Here is a 20,105-nt window from a genome sequence, read left to right as displayed (position 1 = left end):
GAGGACAGCGAGGGGCAGGCTTCTGATGAGGATGCAGATTCCCACAGGGGGCAGGAGAGGGAGGCGGAAAGAACTTTTTCAGATGAGTATTAATCCCAACTCCCACCCTCATCTGTAGATTAGCATTTAGGGACGTCAGGATCCGTCCATTAAGGGGGGGGGTTCTGTCATAGTCTGCTCCATCATCCACCAGTAGTTTTCCATTCACCTGTCTCACCTGTTTTCCACACCCACTCGTTAACTCACTCTCTTTCTCTTCTGCACCCATTAGCTTCTGCCAGTATTTAAACCCGCACCTTACACACACTCTTTGCCAGATTGTACTTTGCCTCATGCTTGTCTCTCCCGCGTTCAAAACTAGATTGCCTACCCGGTTCCGACCCTGCCTGTCCCCGACCTGCCTGCTCTGCCTGTTTCCTGATCCTGCCTGTCCCTCGACTATCCTGCCTGGCCTGTTATCCGACCCTGCCTGTATCCACGCTGACCGCCTCGCTTACTCCCTGACCCTCTGCCTGTCCCTGACTCACCTTCTGCCCGCTGTCCTCCGGTGCGTTATACTGCCCGGTTGGTATTCCTCCGATCCAGTGGAATCTCTAATAAAGTATATTACCAATTCTCCTTGGTTTCTCGAGTGCTGCATTTGGGTTCTCCTTAAGATTGTGACACTCTATAAATAAAGAACTACGGCAGATCTGTAATATGTAATGCAGCCGAACCGTGTATTACAATGCCGTTATGTGATGACTTTCAAAGAGAAAAGCAAGAACACTCGGAATTAAGTATTATTTTATTCTTTTAAAATGTTTTCCGGATTTCATATCATATAAACACCAAATCCCAGCATGCATTGCGGCTAAAGCATCCAATCAGCGAGCTTAAACCATAGCTGATGATCTTGGGTAATCGCTCGAAATGCCTACGTCGGTTTCCGGTTATTTTTATTTTGAAATTCAGTTCCTGACGGACGCCAAAAAAGCACGAGATTATGAAATTAAAGCAATAAATAAAAGCAAGGATAATTGTGTGTTATTGGTGAGTAAATAACAGTGTGTTATTTTGAAAATAATAACAAATGAGAAGGAAAAAAAGATTTAAAAAATACAGATTTCAGTATTCTGAGGCTCTGAGCCCCATTTATTTTCCTCACAGACAGCAACAAAAGTCAGAAATTATACGATTTAAAATAAAAGCAATAACTGTGGCTTGATATTGAGTAAGAACATGTTTTTATGAATCACACAGCTTCCGGTCTTCCACGACCCGACTGGAGAAAAAGACGTGCTGCAGGCACAAAACACATTACCCGTAAAAATACATTGCTTTTAAAATCGTGCTGTGCAACACGAAAAAAAGGGGGAAATCGTGTTGGTGAACACGAATCAATAGATTAAAAATCGCGTTGGTGAACACGAAATGCCATGAGACTGGGTTGGCTATGGACACCCGGGTGTAAATAACATTGTTAGCTACAGACACCAGGGTGTAAATAGCATTGTTAGCTACGGGCACCCGGGTGTAAATAGCATTGTTAGCTATGGACACCCGGGTGTAAATAGCATTGTTAGCTACGGACACCAGGGTGTAAATAGCATTGTTAGCTCTGGACACCAGGTTGTAATAGCATTGTTAGCTATGGACACCCGGGTGTAAATAGCATTGTTAGCTACGGACACCAGTGTGTAAATAGCATTGTTAGCTATGGACACCCGGGTGTAAATAGCATTGTTAGCTAGGACACCAGGGTATAAATAAAATTGTTAGCTACGGACACCCGGGTGTAAATAGCATTGTTAGCTACGGGTACCCGGGTGCAAATAGCATCTGCCTTAAATAAAATATAAATCAATCAATATCAAGAAACAGTTGTATGGGATTGATTTGATTTAAATAAAGAAAAATGATGACAATAACTTGACTCAAATATCTTATATTAATGAGTAATGATTATAAACCCAAAAGTACTAACTAAAAGCTAATGTTCACATTAAATCTCCAACAAGGTTTTCTAAAAAAGCAAATACAATGATTTATTAACTGATATGTTTGCCATTTATTTTCTACTAAATAGTTTAATCATGCAACTGTTTTGGCTTAAAGATTATGAATTGATTACAATAAGTTGTTGGTTATGATTTCAGCTATGTAAAACACGCATAAGTTCCCCTCTCGACTCTCAAACAGAAAATGTGCAGCTGATTGAGGCAGTGGATCGAGTTTCGCTAGTTTACTTCTCAATCCTGTTTCCATGTGCCGGCCTGTGCCCCCCCACCCTGACAAATATGGAACTTGACCCTCTGAGTTCTAAGGCCGACCTGCACACTGAATCAAACCTTGGCATGGAGAAAGAGAGGTGTTTTTCCAATAAAGTGTGTGAAAGAGTGTGTGTATGCATGTGTTTATGTGAAATTCAATTGTGTATGTGTCTTAACAGCGTAACCACATGTGTTTATTTATTCATATACGGCTGCTTTTAAGAGTGTGTGTGTGTGTGTGTGTGTGTGTGTGTGTGTGTGTGTGTGTGTGTGTGTGTGTGTGTGTGTGTGTGTGTGTGTGTGTGTGTGTGTGTGTGTGTGTGTGTGTGTGTGTGTGTGTGTGTGTGTGTGTGTGTGTGTGTGTGTGTGTGTGTGTGTGTGTGTGTGCAGGGTTCAATAACCATGTGTGAAGCGGGGGGCTCTGGAGTGTCTCAGCACCCAAGGCGCCAAGGACATGGCCTGACAGGTGTGTGTGGAGGACCCAGTGGTCTGCAGCAAGCAGCACAATGTGCCCATTCAGGCCTGGAAGGAGACAAGCGAGATATCGCAGGACCCCTGTGAGGAGGGGGCAGTCAGCTGGGGGCACGTCAACCTTTCAGTGTGACTACAAAGAAAGACACAACTATAACTGCATCAGCACAGTATTGGGCTGTGACCCCATGCTGCACAGACGTCTACTGCTGTGACAGATTGAGGTTGCCTGCAGATTTGACTTCTGAAACACAACTTGGATATAGAGGCTAAACATTTGGTTTAATGGAGGTATAGGGCTTATTAGGCGAATAACATTTTGTAAAATAAATAAATAAATATCCCACCCTTTAGACGCTAAGGGTCTAAATGACACTACTAAATGTCATTAAGCCCAACATTAGCCACCTTTAGCTTAGCGGCAATGACGCGAAATTATGTGACCATGCTGTAGTTTCTTTATAGCCCAATGTTATCTTTTTACTTAAAATAAATATAAAGTGGTGTTCATTTGGGGAGATGATCCCGCTGCACAAAACGTGTAATTACCATAAACATTTGTTTGCCACAGAGATTGTCTTCTGCAATAATCCTAAATCCAATGGAGAAATCCCATTGGATTTGAAAGGAAACCAATGCGGCCTGTCAACCATACAATGATAAAGTCTGCTATTTAAGAACTATTAAAGAAGGAGAAAGAACATTTGCCCCTTTTATAAAATAAAGAAAAAAAGACCAATGGCTAATGATTCTGATTCTCCTTTTACAAGAAAGAAAGATGCTCATTCCCACAGTTACTAAATAATAGTTTCAAATATAGCCGCAAGAATATATTTACACACACACACACAGACACACAGAGAAAGACACACACCGCAAATCACTGCGATACACAAGCTAATGGCAGAATGTGACAGAAATGGCCACTGTCTGGAAGAATTACATGGCTGTGTGCTCCATACGTCCTTAACGCACATCTGACAAGAGCTCTAAAACACACACAATGCCAACGGCTCTGCTATCCATGCAGAAAATTGGACAGCCATCCTTCAGCTCCAACATAAATCTGTGGGGTAGCACCATGCAGCAATATAGTATAGACCGAGCCTCTGCTGAAACAGAAAAGTAATTGAATGGAGGATGAATATAGAAAGGGCAGGGATGAGAGAAGAAGGAAAACATGTAACGTGAATTTGATGTTCGGAAATAGAATGCTTTCAGGAAATAAGGATGGAAGAAACTGCTGGACATTGTGAAATAATCTGGAAAAATGTAAATGTGTTCTGCCCTTGGTGGTTGTAGCTTTTCTGTTAGGATTCTTTCGCTATAAAGATAACCTAACCTACATACGTCGGTGCCACATACTACACACAGGAGGCCTCTCTGAGGCAGCGACCTCTGAATCCCGAGGCTATCTGCCCAGTAAATCACATTTGTGGAGTCATATTAAACATGTCGCCCAGAGGGGAGTAAAAGCTCTGCAAAAGAATGATAGGCATCTTTCTATCACTGTGAGCCTGCACTACATTATGTTATGTTAGTGGCTGAGGTGAAGGCATGTGGCTGCTTTAATGTTGCAATATAGGCTGTGAAAATGTGTTCAATTCTTCCTGAACACAGAGAGAGATTGCCATCAGGTCACCTGCAATGAGCATATGTGATTGAAGTGAATGAATAGTTGGAGAAACTAGCATCGCTGATGCAAGGCCACACAATGTCAGGAAGTAGAAGCATTTGGAAAATTAAGACATTTAAATATTTCAAGATTCACATTAGTCAAATAATCTGACATTTCCATCCAAGACCGGATCTCATCCCTGTATCTCACAGGTCTTTTATTTCTAATAGAGTATTTCAACACTTTTTCTACTAGTACTTTGTCCACCTCTCTTCTCCAGTATATGCTGTTGCTGCTGTACAGAACAAAGTATGGATGACCTTTATGCGTCACTCTTAAAGCACCTCAAATACCACCTCCAAGTCACCAGAAATGTCAATCTGAACTGGGAACTGCAATGCAAGTGGAAAAGGGGGACTGCGGCTATGAAAGAGGGAATACAAGATGGGGTGGGGGTGGGAGAAGAAACCAGAAACAATCATACTGGTGAGCAGCAGTGTGCTGTGGTTACCAGCGCTCGATGTTCAACTGAAACAGGAGCTGCATACTAATGGAGTGGGATCTTTGAAGCAGCTACAACAAGAGCAGAGACATTGGCACACATTCATCCCAATGTCCATATTAGAGAATCCAGAGCTCACAATGCAGGTGTTGTTCCAACATTTAGGGTAACTACAGCAACACGATAATGTTGCTTTCTACAAAGGAATGTTTTGCAGACTAGTACAATATTGATGTTCTTTGGTTGGTTAAACACCTTATTCCCTTATTGTTTCAGTGTTCTTATGCCCCAGTTTCCCTATTGTAATTGGATATATTGTCAGACGTTTTATGTGTAATTCCAATTTCTTGTTCGACTACAGTCCATAGTATTAGGAATAAATGTATCCAGTCACATAAATGCAATGTGATTGCCATTTAATAATTATAATTGGTCTAATTGTTCTTACCATAGCCACATTATTAAGCTGTCTAAGCATTTTACAGAAAAAGTCCAATATTGATGTTCTTGTATTTGTTTCATGCCTATTTCCATTATGTTTTAGTTTTCTTATTGTAGGTAAACATGGCTCCTGAATATGGCATGATTTCTAAAGTAGTTAAAGCAATCCCTCCTAGGTTTTTTATCTGATATGGTTTGGCATGTTGAATTTGTTAGGTCATCGAAGAATCATGTCGGGGAAAGTCATATTTCAGTTTGACTGGCCGTAATCATTCCTTCCAGCCATCCAGTGGAGGTAACAGTATACCGGGCCACTAAATGGCAAACGTTTCCACAAGCCTCAGAGGCTAAATATGGTGACAGTCCGTATATTTTCTGGTTTCTGTTACCTGGGTCACGCATAGGTTGGGAATGAGTTTTTAAAGAGTGAGGCTGGGAGGTCTTGAGATGGGTTCAGCATATTTTGCATGCCATCAAAATTGTATAAGGGTAATGGGTACCACAACAAACTGGCGGTGCATGGTAAATGACACAAGTGGACAGATGGCAGCCGGAGTGGGGTTTCTTATGCATGACGAATTGTCGAATCTGCTGGTGCGACTTTGCAAAACACGCAGCCAGAGGAAGTTCTCAAGGAAAATAGGGGGAAGCGTCATCTGAAAACAAGCAAACAAAAGCCAGGCTGTCATCTTTTCATGGTTTGCAGGAATCCTGCCGGGACCTTAAGGAAGTGAAGGTGACAGTCACTCTCCTGATACCCAGGTGAGGTGAGATTCTGCCAAAATAAAGGCTTAAGATCCCTGGAGTAGGCAGAAATCCCTAGGGGAGAGCTCAAAGGATCCGTCTACAACCGCACTTTGTCGACCAGGTTACAAAAACACACACCAAAGGGTGGCCAAAGTTTGTCAGATGTCCAAACAGATCACAGAAACCATCAAAACTCCATCAAGGTAAAGTGCCTGTGTGGCCTCTTTCCAGAGTTGCTTTCTTATTCAATGGAATTTCCTAATTAGATGAGGAGGTTGGTTTGATGTACATGCTCTCATTATACTAAAAAGAAAGCAGGGCCTTTGCTTGGAGCCCCCCCTTTGTGTTCCTGCAGTGCAGCGATCAAGGAGGTTACAGTTGTCTCTCCCTCTCTCCAGTGCATCTATGTACCCGGAGGAAAATCGATGCACAAAAAGCACTTCATCCCGCTCAGTTTCATCCTTTACTGCCAGTATAATTAAAAGTGGCTACGAGAGACTTTCCAATCCAAAAGTCCCCGTCAGATGGAGGTAGTGTGCTCAGAATCAAGAGGGCTAAATTGATGGGAAAAGGTTTCTCTAGGGTCTGTTATTGTATCGAAGGAAAAGTTATTATTACTGGATTATTTGTTTTGCAGGGATAGATGATGCACAGCAGGAAAAAAACAAACAAAGGGAAAAGATAAAAGGTACTTAATTGAAGATTCCAAGAGGTCACAATTTAACCCCAACTGGGAAATTATCACTTTAAACAATTGGCACAAAAACCAAACCAAAATGCCTTCTATAAAAGTGCTCCATACCATTGTATATCCATGTTTACCAAGGCAACACAAAGAGTATAAATATCTTGCTATCGCCGGCTGAGACACAGACATTAAACATTACCTGTGTGTCATGGCTGCCTCCCAGCCAATGGACCAATTATTTCTGCTCTGCTGAAATTGTGAAGGCCTCTCCAGCTGTGTTGGACACAAAGCTGGCTTAGGGAGGCTTACTCGTGACCAAAAACATAAACAAGATTACAGAAGCCTAGCCTTTCACAAAGTGACAACAAAACTAAATGGACTTTTGGTCTGAAGCCGCCAGTAGTGGTGGGATTCTGTCATTTCTACTGCTTTGGGAGAGAATAGACTGATAAGAAATGCTGCAACAAAGCAATCTTTTTTTGTCCATCCATACCAATCGATAATGGGTTGGTCATTAGCAAAAACTGAATAGGAGTAAAAGAGAACAATCCCTTAAGAAAGAGAAAACGTAAGCACAGGTGTAATGAAATTGGATTACAAATGACTGCTTTAACTGCAGCATTCCACTGATGACTTCCAAGGCATTAACTACACCTTCCATATTAATCATTATGGGCAGGAATCCCATAAAGGGCGGACCCTCGCTGACCTTAGAGCGCTCATTGTCTGGTGGCATGCAGCAGCTTCATATGGGGCTAGCATGCTACTGTGCTAAGCTAAAGCTCAGTGAGGCTGACTTTTAGCTGCATTTATTATGTATGAGAGTAAAAGGGGTCCATGAGAAGATTATAAAAGCTTAACATTTTGATGAGATTAATCTAACTGTCAATTTTTGCATGCATACAGGAGTGAAGCAATTATAATGTGGCAGTCGAACAAATATCTATTTATGAAAGCATCCTCGGAGCTGGTTTAAAAAACATGTATTGGACGCATAATTATCCCTGCACCATTCACCATAAACACATTTATATCATGAGCATGTCAAGTGCACTGGGGAAGGAAGAGGGGGGATATTAAAGCAGAAGCACTGTGGAGAGCAGTAAGAGAGGGGCGGGTCTGACGTCTCCACTCCCACTGTCTGTCAGTCTGTCTGCAGCATGATGTATGGATCTTCTATGGCACCGCTCACCCAGCAGAACTACTCAATACTGCGACTCAGAGGGAGGCTGCAGCGAGACAATGGGAGACGGTGAACCTTGTTATGGAATGACAAAACTCCATGAGAGTGAGGAGAAAGTAATGGGGCTTAAAGGGGGAGAGCGAAGATTCATTCAATATCACACAGTAAAAAAACATTTGAAATCCATCTGCAGCTATCCAGCATGTGTTGGTTAAAAATCCAACACTATTTTAATATTATCAACATTCATCAGACTTTGTTTGTAATATAAATATCATTATTACTTTTTGTGTCAATAAAATGTCTAACAATAATGAAAGATGTTTATCCTATCCTCAAAGTCCATGCTGATGTCTTTAAATGTCACCTTTGTCAATCCTTAACACAAAGATATTCACTTTAATATGATGCAGAGAAAAGATTCATATTTGAGCTAAAACAGCCTTTTTTGGCTTTTTTTACAATGGGAAATACTTGACAATAACTATTCTGTAGATCTACGTATCATTTAATCGTATTTTTATTAGAAAATATGATCTAAAAAAACGATATTTGAGGTGTTCAAAAAAACATAACGTGAAACACACATTCACATGTCACATTCCGTTGTAGTGCTACTTGACACAGCTTTTGACTCTAAAGCATATTTCTGCTTGCAATCATTAGCCAAAATAAACACACACTCCCTGTCAGCACCTCGAGGTGTGTTTGGCATTAACCAGAGGAGGGGGGTCTCCGAACAACAGCTGGAGTTTTCAGTCCTTCAGAACATAGAAGCTCGATGCAGCCCTTGAACCAAGGTGACGTCCAGACGTGGGCAGACAAGAGGAAGAGGCCCCCCGTCTTCCAGCTCCATGCTGAGGGGGGGCAGAGGGGGGTTGGGCTCCAGCTCCGTTATCTGCTGCTTATTATTTGGCTGAATGAGCTGCAGTGAGGCTCACGGGGCTCGCTCCTGACATAATGACTGATTACAGTCTTGTGGCTCCCCTCTACGAAATGCTACAGTTGCCACCATTGCGGCTCAGCATCACAGACAGCCCCAATATACGAGTGGATAGGGGGGAGGGGGGGGTTTCCAGTGACAGGGTAAATGCTACCCAGTCCTCCAGCTGAGTGACTGATATCACACCTGGGTCATCAGGTAGCTTGTTAACGACTGCTTTTTCAAGTGGAAAACTTAGATATTTCCTTTGCAAGAAATGTGCCTGAATAACGGTCCACATATTTTAATACGCCCTTGAATGCAAAGAAGCCATTTGCCACTTCTCCTCCCTGCAGAAACGTGATACATACTAATGCATACAGACAGTAAGCCCATTAGGAGTAATACATGTCACATGAACCATCCATAATGCACTGCTTTATGATGCCACCATGCATCCTGCATAAGAGAAACAGATACATGGTGCGACAGCAGGATAAAAACAGAAATGGCTCCGTCTATAGCTCCAACAACAGAAGTCATTCTGTCAGCACTTTCCAAACGCCAGCTTTCATGCAGTCAATTAAGTTCAAGGTGAGACAGAAATGTTTTGTCATTTAAACGGTTTTGCTCCACTGGGGCGGAGCATCAATTCAGTCATCTTCACTCCGGAGGTGACAAAGGGCTGGCAGCGGAGTTTAAATGTGACACTGGGTACACATTTCTGATGCCATTATACCAACCTGATGTGAGGCAGGGCACTGTGCAGGAGCTCATACAGATGGGAACCAACGAGGGGCTCCTCCCGAGGAGAACGAGCAGTCGTCCCTGCCAGATCCACCCCCCACTCACACACTCCTAAATCCAATCACATGCTATCGATTAGGAAAATCAATCTGGACACAAGCTCAGAGGGAGATGCTGAAATGCTCGATACATTTTGAAGTCATAAATGGAATTAGACTTTTACAGGCTCAAATAATGCACCCTGGTTTAGTGCATGATAAAAACTATGCATTCCTCTTATTAAGAAAAATAATCCTTTACTATGGAGCCATCCACCTGTGTGAAAATACTTTAACTATCACCCCTTCTACCGTCTACAACTCTACATGTTATCATCTGAATGAAGAACTGGTGTTTTAATCTAAAAGGTTAAGCAGGATATTGTCATTTCTAGAAGGCATTCATACTTTGTGTTACTTCACAAGCTCTTTTCAAGTGGAAGGATAAAAGTATGGCAGAAAAAAAACAATGTTGTCATGGATTCTTTTATCCAAAACTAAATATAAAGTGTTATTAGTAACACACATATTTTAAAGGTTGTATTATTTTAACAAAACCAAAATGTGAATTCTGCAGCTGATATTTGCAGAAACAGCAGCCTGTGAACGAGATTCCTATCTTCATTCCTCTTCTCTGGCCTATTAGTGGTCAGATCAGTAGGTCCCAATGGTTTAGGGAGGTGTAAATACTAACCGTCATTTCCATTCATTTGTATGCAGCTGCAGGTGCACTACCTCATTATGTATTCAAGCCCAAACCTGCCTCCCAAACAGGCCATAAATTAACTTCTTTTAGAGCTTCGGCCTCGGAGAAGCATTGCATCTTTGTTTGAATCCTCTTCACTGGTCCAAAGTTCACAAGGCCAAAAAAAAACACTCAAACAAAGGGAAAAGCAATCAATATTGTTGCAAAAAAACTTGACTGTAAGATGCACATAGACAAATGCAGGAGATTTTACCGAGTAGTAAAGAGGTTGATGTAGTGCGGCTGTATCAGGCTGTGTCAGTTTCATAGCTGTTGGGTTCCTTTTAACACCAGCAACAGCGTCGTAAGAGTGGCTTGGATTGCTTTAAATGCTAAGTTGACATTTTTGGGTCCATATCTGCACTCCAGCCTATAAAGAATCCTTTTTACTCTTCCGCATTATTTTTCCATGCGCCACTTTAGCTGTATTGGGGTTAGGGTTAACAATATTATACAACAAACTGCTTTCTTTTGGGATACAGAGCATGTCAAGTTCACTGGACACACATATTGAAGGGCAAACACTCTTTAGTACAAGGACGGTATCTCAGTCTCCATTCATACAATGAATACACATCTGCACAAGCTACTTAATGCTTTACACTCCCCTCGGCGTGCGAGCTTTGTCTACTTGTCGAGTGTTAAAATGTGTCTGCTAAGTGTTTGACCCCCCTGGGGACAACTTAACTACAGTATGTGTCACATTAGGGTGGAGGGGTGGCTTTAAGGAAATAAAAGCTGCAGTGTGAAGCATGAAAATGTTGCACTGGTCATGTTCACGTCTACACTTGAGCTGGATGATGAAAACCGCCTTGAAGCGCTTTATAAAATTAAATGCATATTCACAATGAAGTGAAGTGGAATTCAAAAAGTGAATGCAAAAGTACAATATGGCATTCTAGCATCACTTGACCAACCTTCTACTTGAATACAAAGAAGCGTCCTTGCCTTCATTTCCTCTAGTTCCAGTATTTATTGTCAAGATTGACAAGATAGTGGTGGTCTAATGGATAGTGAGGTGGGCTGAAGATCGAAAGGTTGTGAGTTCAAATCCCGCCAGGAACACCACCACTAGTGTGCCCTTGAGTAAGGCACTTAGTCCTTAGTTACTCCAGGGAGAATGTCCCTGTAATTGGTAATTTGGATAAAAGCGTCAGCTAAATGAAATGTAATATAATATACCATGACCTCGCCCTATCAACACACCCTCACTGAAGTGGTATAACATCTAAGTGATGTGAAGTTCATAAGTGCATCACCTGCCCTTCCTTTATCATGCTCATCACTTGTTGGGGTAGAATCCAGCCACCATATTGTTTGCATCTGATAATCCCATCATCACGTCGGTAAATATGTGCTCGTGAAAAATATATGATTTGATTTACCAAATATATATAAAGATCTCCAAAGACACTTTTATTCTCAAGTTTTTTGCAGGGTTTAGATGAACATAGCTTTTAACGAAAATGCTTTGCATGAACCTGAACTGATATAAATTGTATGTAACAACATGTGCTATGCCTTTAGCAACTTATGATATGTTTGATATGATAGTTATCTTCTGTTTTCTCTGATTTGTATGCGTAAATTGCTGCCAAACATTGGGCTTACTTCTCACAGAGCCATACAGAATCAAGAAACGTATCATCTGTTCCTCCCATCATGCACCATCTGAAGTCTCCACTGTAAGCTCCACTTCCTGCAGGGGGTTGTGAAAGCTCGAGTCAAACCCTTTGTGCGGAGCTCTTTACGAGAGCGGACAGCTAAAGTGTCGAGGGGCGCAGACCTTGAGGACCTCTCCTCGACCATGTGCTTTCTCTGCTTTTGGATTTTCTTCATGTGACATTCCTGCCAGAGAAAGGGCCCCATCAGAGCGACCTGTCTCCTCCTACCAGCAGGATAACTCTGCTCTGAGGGACCTTAGAAAAACCAGAGGGCCATTCTGAAGCTGTAGGTGAGACAGGGCCTGCAGGAATGTTAATACAGTGGCTTGCAGAAAGCTTTTTTTCGTACAGGACTAACGTATTATGTTTAAAAACAGAAGAAATAGCATATGCATTGCATACGAGCTTTCTGATATGGGGTTAAACTGGAGATTCAAAGAGGAAAAATATCCATGAAAACATGAAGCTTCATCTGTGAAGATGTTCCTGTAATTCATGTCAGCATCCGCTCAGATAAAGAATCATTCAACCGCAAAACCAATTTTAAAATCCATCATTTAGAATATCTTCCTTAATTCCCTACTTACAAGGAACTCGTGCAACGCTGCTTATGATAAATAAAGCAAAAAACAAGTGTAATCTCGTGATGTGCAGGGAAAATACAACAGTTTTCCATGTAAAGGATATATGAATGATTAGCTCCAATATGCGTGGTGTGTGGTTCATTGCTTCATTGTGGTTAATAAATAACCATCAGGAAGACAAAACAGAGTAAAAGAAATGTCTAAATAACGTGAGGGTGCATACTGTAGTTATCAAGGTTTCTATTGGTCCACGGTATGCAGTAAAGGCTGATCTGTAGCTGTAACTTCTGAATATTCTCTTGACAATTAAAAATGTGGTCTTTAAAATGAAAGAAATTGGGCAAAATTGGAAAATGTTTTGTCTCTTCAACGGTCCAAATTAATCGAAAAATATGCAGGAAACATTTGAGAGGTTGGGAGTTGTCAAGTAATTTAGTCTTGATATCGTTTAATCAGTGTTTCAGGTCTACTGAATACATGCTGTTTCACTGGATGCAACTCAAGCGGATGGAGGAAGTGACCTAGGTGATCCGTATCCATGAACACCATTTACTTTGCTATCTGCCTAAAAAGTTGTTCTAATCTGTGACTTTACAGAATCTTTCTGACCTTCATGAATACATATCCAGAAATAATTTCCCATCATTTCCATGGTCACAACCAACCCAGAGCCTCAAAAAACAAAAGAGATGATTGTAAATTCACTGCGACAAAATACAAATGTCAAATTTGAAAGAGTATACACAGAATGACCTTGAGCACTTCATTCAACGTATGCCAGATCGACACAGACAAAGCAGCGAGATGAAAACATGAAAAGCTTTTCATTCACTCAGCCCAGGGTCGATTAATAATTGTGCATAGTGGGACACTGAAGGTCTCACTATAAGAGAAATTCAGGTTCTTTATAATTGATAGGCCTTGGGAATAAAAAGGGACATTTCATCTCAAAACATAAATCATCCAATTTACTACATCTACTTTACAATTAAAGCACAAAAGATGAGGAGAATAGACAGAAACGTGTGAGCGAGTGAATATTTTTGGGATAGAGTTTGGTTATCCAAACTGAAGCAAAAGTAAAAACCCTCCCTGAACATAATGAGCCGTGAAGCTGCACCCCTCATAAAGCTAACCTAATGAAGAAATGGAGCCTCCATTCATACAGCAACGACAAATTGGATTTCATCCTGGCTTGCAAACGTATTCAAAAAAAGCAAAAATCAAATCAAATAAATGGAACTGCCAATGCAAATCAGTGCACTAGCTGTCGCAGAGAGAGGGATCATCCAATAACAAAATTAAGATGAAGCATGCTTCCCAATGAGGGCAACAAACTGTATTAGTGTAAAGGTAAATCAACAGGAAGAAATATGTGATACACAGCATGTTGTACTTGCAGAATGAGTCACTTTGCAGACAAAATAAGAGCTGGATAACCTTCCTATAAAAGGCCTGCAATTAATGAATTATTTTAAGTGTTTCATGTCAAGGGTTTCAATCTTTTTTCAGTGAATGAAAAATATATATATTGTCAAGTGATGAGAAAAACCATACCATTTACTGGAATCAGAAGGCATGGCGAAAACAGTAGATCTAGCATGCACATTTTTATTTCTATCACTATCTCAATGTGTTACTTTACCCGAGATAAGCGATTGAAGTAATGCTCTCGTGTTCAGCTCACTGTCTGGACTGCAACACAACAGCTTCAAGGGAACAATTATTCTATTTTCAAACAGTGCCGCGTCCTATCAGGCATCACACCAGATGTCAAGTTCAACTGCTGTTATATTAAATATAACCCAGATTGTATTCCACCAGGAGCAGCACTTATTTATGTGAACACACTGGAAACAAAGAGCATATTGACATAACCGTTCAGTCAGGAAGCATCAAACGTCCCCTTGTGTTTCAAATCGTGCTTTTTTCTGTTTTGTGTGTGTGTTTTTGTAGGGTGTGTTGTGTGTGTGTGTGTGTGTGTGTGTGTGTGTGTGTGTGTGTGTGTGTGTGTGTGTGTGTGTGTGTGTGTGTGTGTGTGTGTGTGTGTGTGTGTGTGTGTGTGTGTGTGTGTGTGTGTGTGTGCGTGTGTGATGATGCAGATTATATGACAATTCTAATTGTCAAAACCATCAATATAGTTTATGATATTCTGAAATAGGGGGAAATACATTACACAAAAGAAGCCAAACACAAAACCCATGACAAATCCTTCAAAGTTCTTGAAAATTGAAAATATAATGGACCATGTTCTAAATATTAAGTAGAGGGCATGATGTTGCAGCGCTGAGGAAACTTCTCCTCAGATTCAGTGAGGCTGTGCGACCTTTCCCTCTTTGATTTAGATGTTGAAAGACAGTGTGCTGTCCTCACATCAAAGCCTACTGCAGCCCTGCTCCTCTCAGACACAGGACAGCATGTCTCCCTCAGCAGGGCTTCATTCACTATTCCCTCTTTCCATACAGTGCGTGTACATTAAATAGTGATATGTGTTGTGCAGCGTTCAGAAAGCCAACAGTCACACTTTGGAAAAGGGGGATATATACCCAATAACTTCAATATTTTATAGCAACATAGTCAAACCATCATGACAAATGCAGATGCTCACACCACTGCATCCATCCTCACACTCCTGCACATTTTGAACAACAGGAAGAGGCCTGCACTGGTTCACCTCTGATGTATGCATCAGTCCTGAGCTTCAGTCCACACACATGATGGAGGCCGATGTTCAATGTAAACTGTCCACAATTTAAATGCAAGACTTCAACTTCATTCATAGGCATGCATCCAATATGCAACTTATTTGCAAAGCCCACTGTTTGGAGCTCCATGTGACGGTAAAACAACTGCTCAACATTACCCATACATCAGATCATAATCAATCATTCAGAAAGGGTTAATTAGTCCAACAGGACATTTACATTTTCATATTGGCTATCAATATGTCGTGCGTTGATCTGCGCTGATTACACCTGAACGCATCGATGGCCAGTTAAAGTAATAAAGAGTGGAAAGCAAGCACATCCACAGTATCTGCTGCAGGGATTCATTGTTGTCGCCCGGAGCTCAATTTGAACATTATTCTGGATGTGCGCACAAACCGAGACGTGCATTTAGTGAAGTCGCACTTACCGCGCGGTTAGAGAGGACTGCTGAACAGCAGGGCTGGCTCACGTCCTTCCATTCAAAGTGTTAGTGATCATTTCTCTCCAAACTGTCTCTCAGGCGGTGGGTAGCGTCCTTACGCGCGGTGTGAGGAAGGGCTTGATGAAACGGGTTTCGGAGAGAACAACGAATCCAAACAGTTCCCCCCAGCAGATGCGTTCAATATCCCGGGGTAAACAGCCTCGGTCCACAATCCGATTATCGTTGATGTCGCGGGGAGACAGCAGCTTCCTCGTGTGTTATCCACGCGCCTGTCCCTTACATCCCTTTATGGCACAAGCCGTCCTTCGGTGCGGGGGCTACATCACGTCCCATGAAGCTAAAACGCAAAATACCAGCAGCCCTGTCCTCTCTCGCTAACAGAAAAAGAGTATCCAGGAGAGGAAATCTGGAGAGAGAAGCTCCGCAGGGGGAAGATCTGAGTTGTTTGGGTCCAAACACTGAGCTCCCTGCACCTCTGACGAACCAAATGTGCGCACTGGCTGGGAGTGAGTGTGTGTGGAGACCAGAGAAAGGTGAGAGGAAAAACTCGGATGTGGATTGCCGCTCTCCACGAATACTCGGGCTCCACCTAGCAGCAAACAGGAGATAGCATGCTCTCCACCTACAGGATGTGTAGCCTCAGGCTGCAAGCCAGACACATGTTATATTACATTCTGTCTGTGCGCCTGTGGCTGCAATATTAATGCCAAATCCACCCTGCCTGTCTCTCAGAAGACTCGTGAAAATGCAAGAACTGTCCATCAACAGCTCAATAAAGGAAAAGTAGACACCAGGTGACACTAGGTGATACCAAATAAAACACTCTGTTTAGGTGTGGCTGAAGGAATGCCACACATAGGTATAATATAGTGCATGTCCAAACTGTCCTCAAATTAAGAGTTCATGGTGCTGTTTCTTGCTGGAAGCTTGTTTTTCATACCGATACATTTGCTGGAGGCTCAATCTTCTTATTCTACAAGAGTGCCTCTGACTTTAAATATTAGTAAGAAATGGGCTAAAACAAAATGTTTGCCCAAATTTGAACTCAACCTCTCCAGCTGGACCATGCAACCTCTTAATCATCCATTAGCAAATGAATCACTCGTATAACCCTAATTGCAATCAAACAATAATCAGAAGTTCTCCCACTAATGTGCATGTGAACACAATTCACAATTTTCCTCTCTGAGAAACACCTTGAACTGCTGATGAGAAATACCTGGCTGCCTGCCTGTGAAAAGATGCAGTGTTATCTCTGCCTGGCACGGTATCCTATGCAGTCCGATGCAAATGGCTTTCTGCAGGTAGAGCTCTGACCGAGGCTGCTGCCATTACACCGGCATGAATATATATTTTCAAATTTGAAAAGAATGAGCTAAAGCTCCAACAATATTTGTATTCAATAGTATTAGGAATTCCTGCTCAAAGTTGTTTAACAAAGACAATCAGTCTGATCAGACAACAGTTTAATGCAATGAATATCTTACTGTGGAAACATGTCATATTTTATGTGTATAAAAGATCCCCATTAGGAGCATTACAAATACATTTTATTCTATTATTGTCACAGTGAGTGGATATGCTCCTCAATTCATGCTAATAAAGTATCCTTCCAGGGATTTAATAAAACACATTCATTTTCACATGCCTCTTCTGAACTGCAGAATTAGAATGGGTTCAATTTCGGAGGTGAAGTGTTTAACAAGATCAAATTTAAACACCCAAACAACGCGCTCGTCATGATTAACATTTTCATATTATTAAACATCACCGCAATGACTCTTATTCAGGGAGCCAACACATACTTTCATAATCTGAACCAGTATTTTTATATTTAGAGTTGATCGCATGACTACTTGTATGGGGTGGATAACATTTATTAAAGAACAAAAACAGTAGTTAGAACACCTGGCAAGAATGGTTCAATCCTAAGAAGAGATGTTCTGTTATTACAACAATCCAGAAGTGATCAATTGAAAATACTTCGAAAAATACAAATAAATATAGAACAATCACTCTTTTAAGCATTTGTTTCAGTACTGTTTTCCAAGATATTTAGGTATAAAAGGCAGACGTACAGCATCAACTGTGATGCTTTTCATTCAGAATCACAGCTGGTTCACTGATCATTCAAATAAGTAAACTTGAGTGGCAAAAGAAACAATCAATCCCAAAATATGCATACAAGGACATTAAATATTGTATGTTGTATTAAAAAAGTTAGTATAGAATGTATTTTGGATTAAAAACTCGTTTTTTCCGGTGGAGCGAAATGAGAAAGTAACATGATCCCACCAGAAGCGTCTGCGCTGCGCTGCGGCCGCGCCGCGCTGCGACCTCCTCCTGCGTCATAACCCACCAGGCGCGTTTCAAAACGTTGCGGAAGTGGAGCGTCGTGTGTGCAGCCTCGCAGTTGTTGTTGATTTTGGAATATTTCCTGGACATTTGTACAAGTAGTAGGCTACGTAGTTAAATGGTTTATGTTTGTATCTGTTTAAATCGTGTTTATTGTTGTTATTTCCTATTTTGTTGTGTTGTAGACTACAGACACAGTTAATAATAATTGTAATATTCCAGTTATAAACGACATGAATCAAAGATGTGTTGCTGTATTTTAGTGGTAAAAAAATATGCATGCATCATCATAATTATTGTATATATATATATATAATTGACAGTGCCTGTAAACCGGAGGAGAACGCTGGCATGTATTCTCCTACTTGAAAGACGGTGGTGGGGGGGAGGAGAAGGAGCCGGTTTTGGGTGCACCCCCTCAACCAGCAAAGCAGACAACAAGGTGATTTTCATCACTTCCTGCCTGCGCCGCGCTGCGTCAAAAATAGGACTCATCCTATATTTTAGAAATTCCTTGCGGCGAGGAGCTTCTGGGACGCTTCGAGCCGCGGCGCAGCGCGTCTGGTGAAATAGCACCCATTGACTAGAGTGGCCGCAATCTTTGCGAACGCGCGGCGCGGCCGTAACGGAGCGCAGACGCTCCTGGTGCGTTTAGGGGGTTAGAGAGGACCTATTCTGCTTTGTTTAGGTTTTCTCTGTTGGTGAAAAGAGAACAATTGAATGTTAAAGCAAAATGGTTATTCTGCACAGTGAGTACTTTTAGTTTGTGTATCCAAGTATTCTATTGATACTTTTGTGCTTTCACTTAAGTTATATTTTGATTGCCAAACAGTAACAGAGTATTTCAGCACTTGTAATTGTACTTCTACTTATAATTAAGTACTTTTCCTTGTCAACAGCAACATTTCAGCTCATGGCAACATGTTTTAGTGTGTTTGTAACATGCTAATGCTAGCCTTCAAGCTGGTGAAATTATGTGTATGGTGTTTATATTTACGTATGCCACAAGCTAAAAGTTCAGAAGAACAGTGTGAAAATGTAGCGAACAGTCATTATTATAATGTCACTCTAATGTAAATGTCTATAGCCTTGTAAACAGCGACATTTCCGCTCACAGCAATATTTGTAATTGTTAGCGTATCGTGCTAATGCTAAACCTCCAGCTGCCAAAAATGGATTCACTAAATACAGAGAGAGACAGAGTCATAATTGAACGCCGTAAAGTGATGCACGGCTCCATAAAACTTCTGCACAGCGACTCACATGCTGCTGGAAGGAACTCCTGCTAAATATAAAGCTGTTGAAGGAAATTAAGGCTTATGGGGACAGTTGTTGTGCAAAGTGAATCCAATAATGAAGAAGCCATTTTCCCTGTTTATCCACGCTAGCATGCCGAGGAATGATCTTCTCCAGTGCTGACACACATGCAGCCGAGCTTAAAGTGCCCAGACACCTAGGAGCTCTTCTGAAGCTGTTTGTGTGTGTGCTTATGGAGAAGTGATATTAGGTCTAATTGTACAACAATGACAACATTTGCAAAGTGCTCGGTAAAAGGTTAGAAGACATTTCTACGTTATGGTGAAATAAAACGTCTCCTCTCTGTTCAAGTTACAGCTGTTCTTGACCCCAAAGCCCCCCTGCAAGACACACTCACACACACTTTGATCCCTTGTCTGAAAGCTTCTGTAACAACACACACACTCCCTGCTGCCTTTGTTCCTCACACACTAGAGATGTAATTCACACTGACACTAGACATCTTTGTCAGGTAAGCCTGTATTGTATTTGGCTACTGCTATTTATCTTGTTCTACCCAGTGGTGAAAGTGTGCCGGTCCTACCCGGTCCTTAGTACCGGTAAGAGATTTCCAGGCGGTCCGGAGGACCAGGAAGAATTGACAGCTCCACCCGTGGAATTTATACTACGAAGGGAAGATATTTTGGTTTGGATTACTGGTCTGGGGGAAGCTCGCGAGTGTGTGTATACGTGTGTGTGTGT

At 41.6% G+C, this 20,105-nt stretch overlaps 2 protein-coding genes across 13 annotated transcripts in view; one reads left to right on the top strand and one right to left on the bottom strand.

The window, feature by feature from the left end:
- Window positions 1–16,248, bottom strand: part of LOC117463686 (adhesion G protein-coupled receptor L3-like) — a 236,490-nt gene extending 220,242 nt beyond the window's left edge. For all 12 annotated transcript variants that reach the window (XM_071206493.1, XM_071206494.1, XM_071206497.1 and 9 more), the window contains exon 1: window positions 15,738–16,248. The gene's annotated coding sequence lies outside the window, so the exon portion shown is untranslated. The remainder of the gene's footprint in view (window positions 1–15,737) is intronic.
- Window positions 1–20,105, top strand: part of LOC117463389 (uncharacterized) — a 42,652-nt gene that overhangs the window by 3,170 nt on the left and 19,377 nt on the right. The window lies entirely within an intron of this gene.

Source organism: Pseudochaenichthys georgianus, chromosome 18, assembly GCF_902827115.2.
Source record: "Pseudochaenichthys georgianus chromosome 18, fPseGeo1.2, whole genome shotgun sequence".
Taxonomy (NCBI): Eukaryota; Metazoa; Chordata; class Actinopteri; order Perciformes; family Channichthyidae; genus Pseudochaenichthys; species Pseudochaenichthys georgianus.
This window is presented reverse-complemented; position numbering and strand designations above follow the sequence as displayed.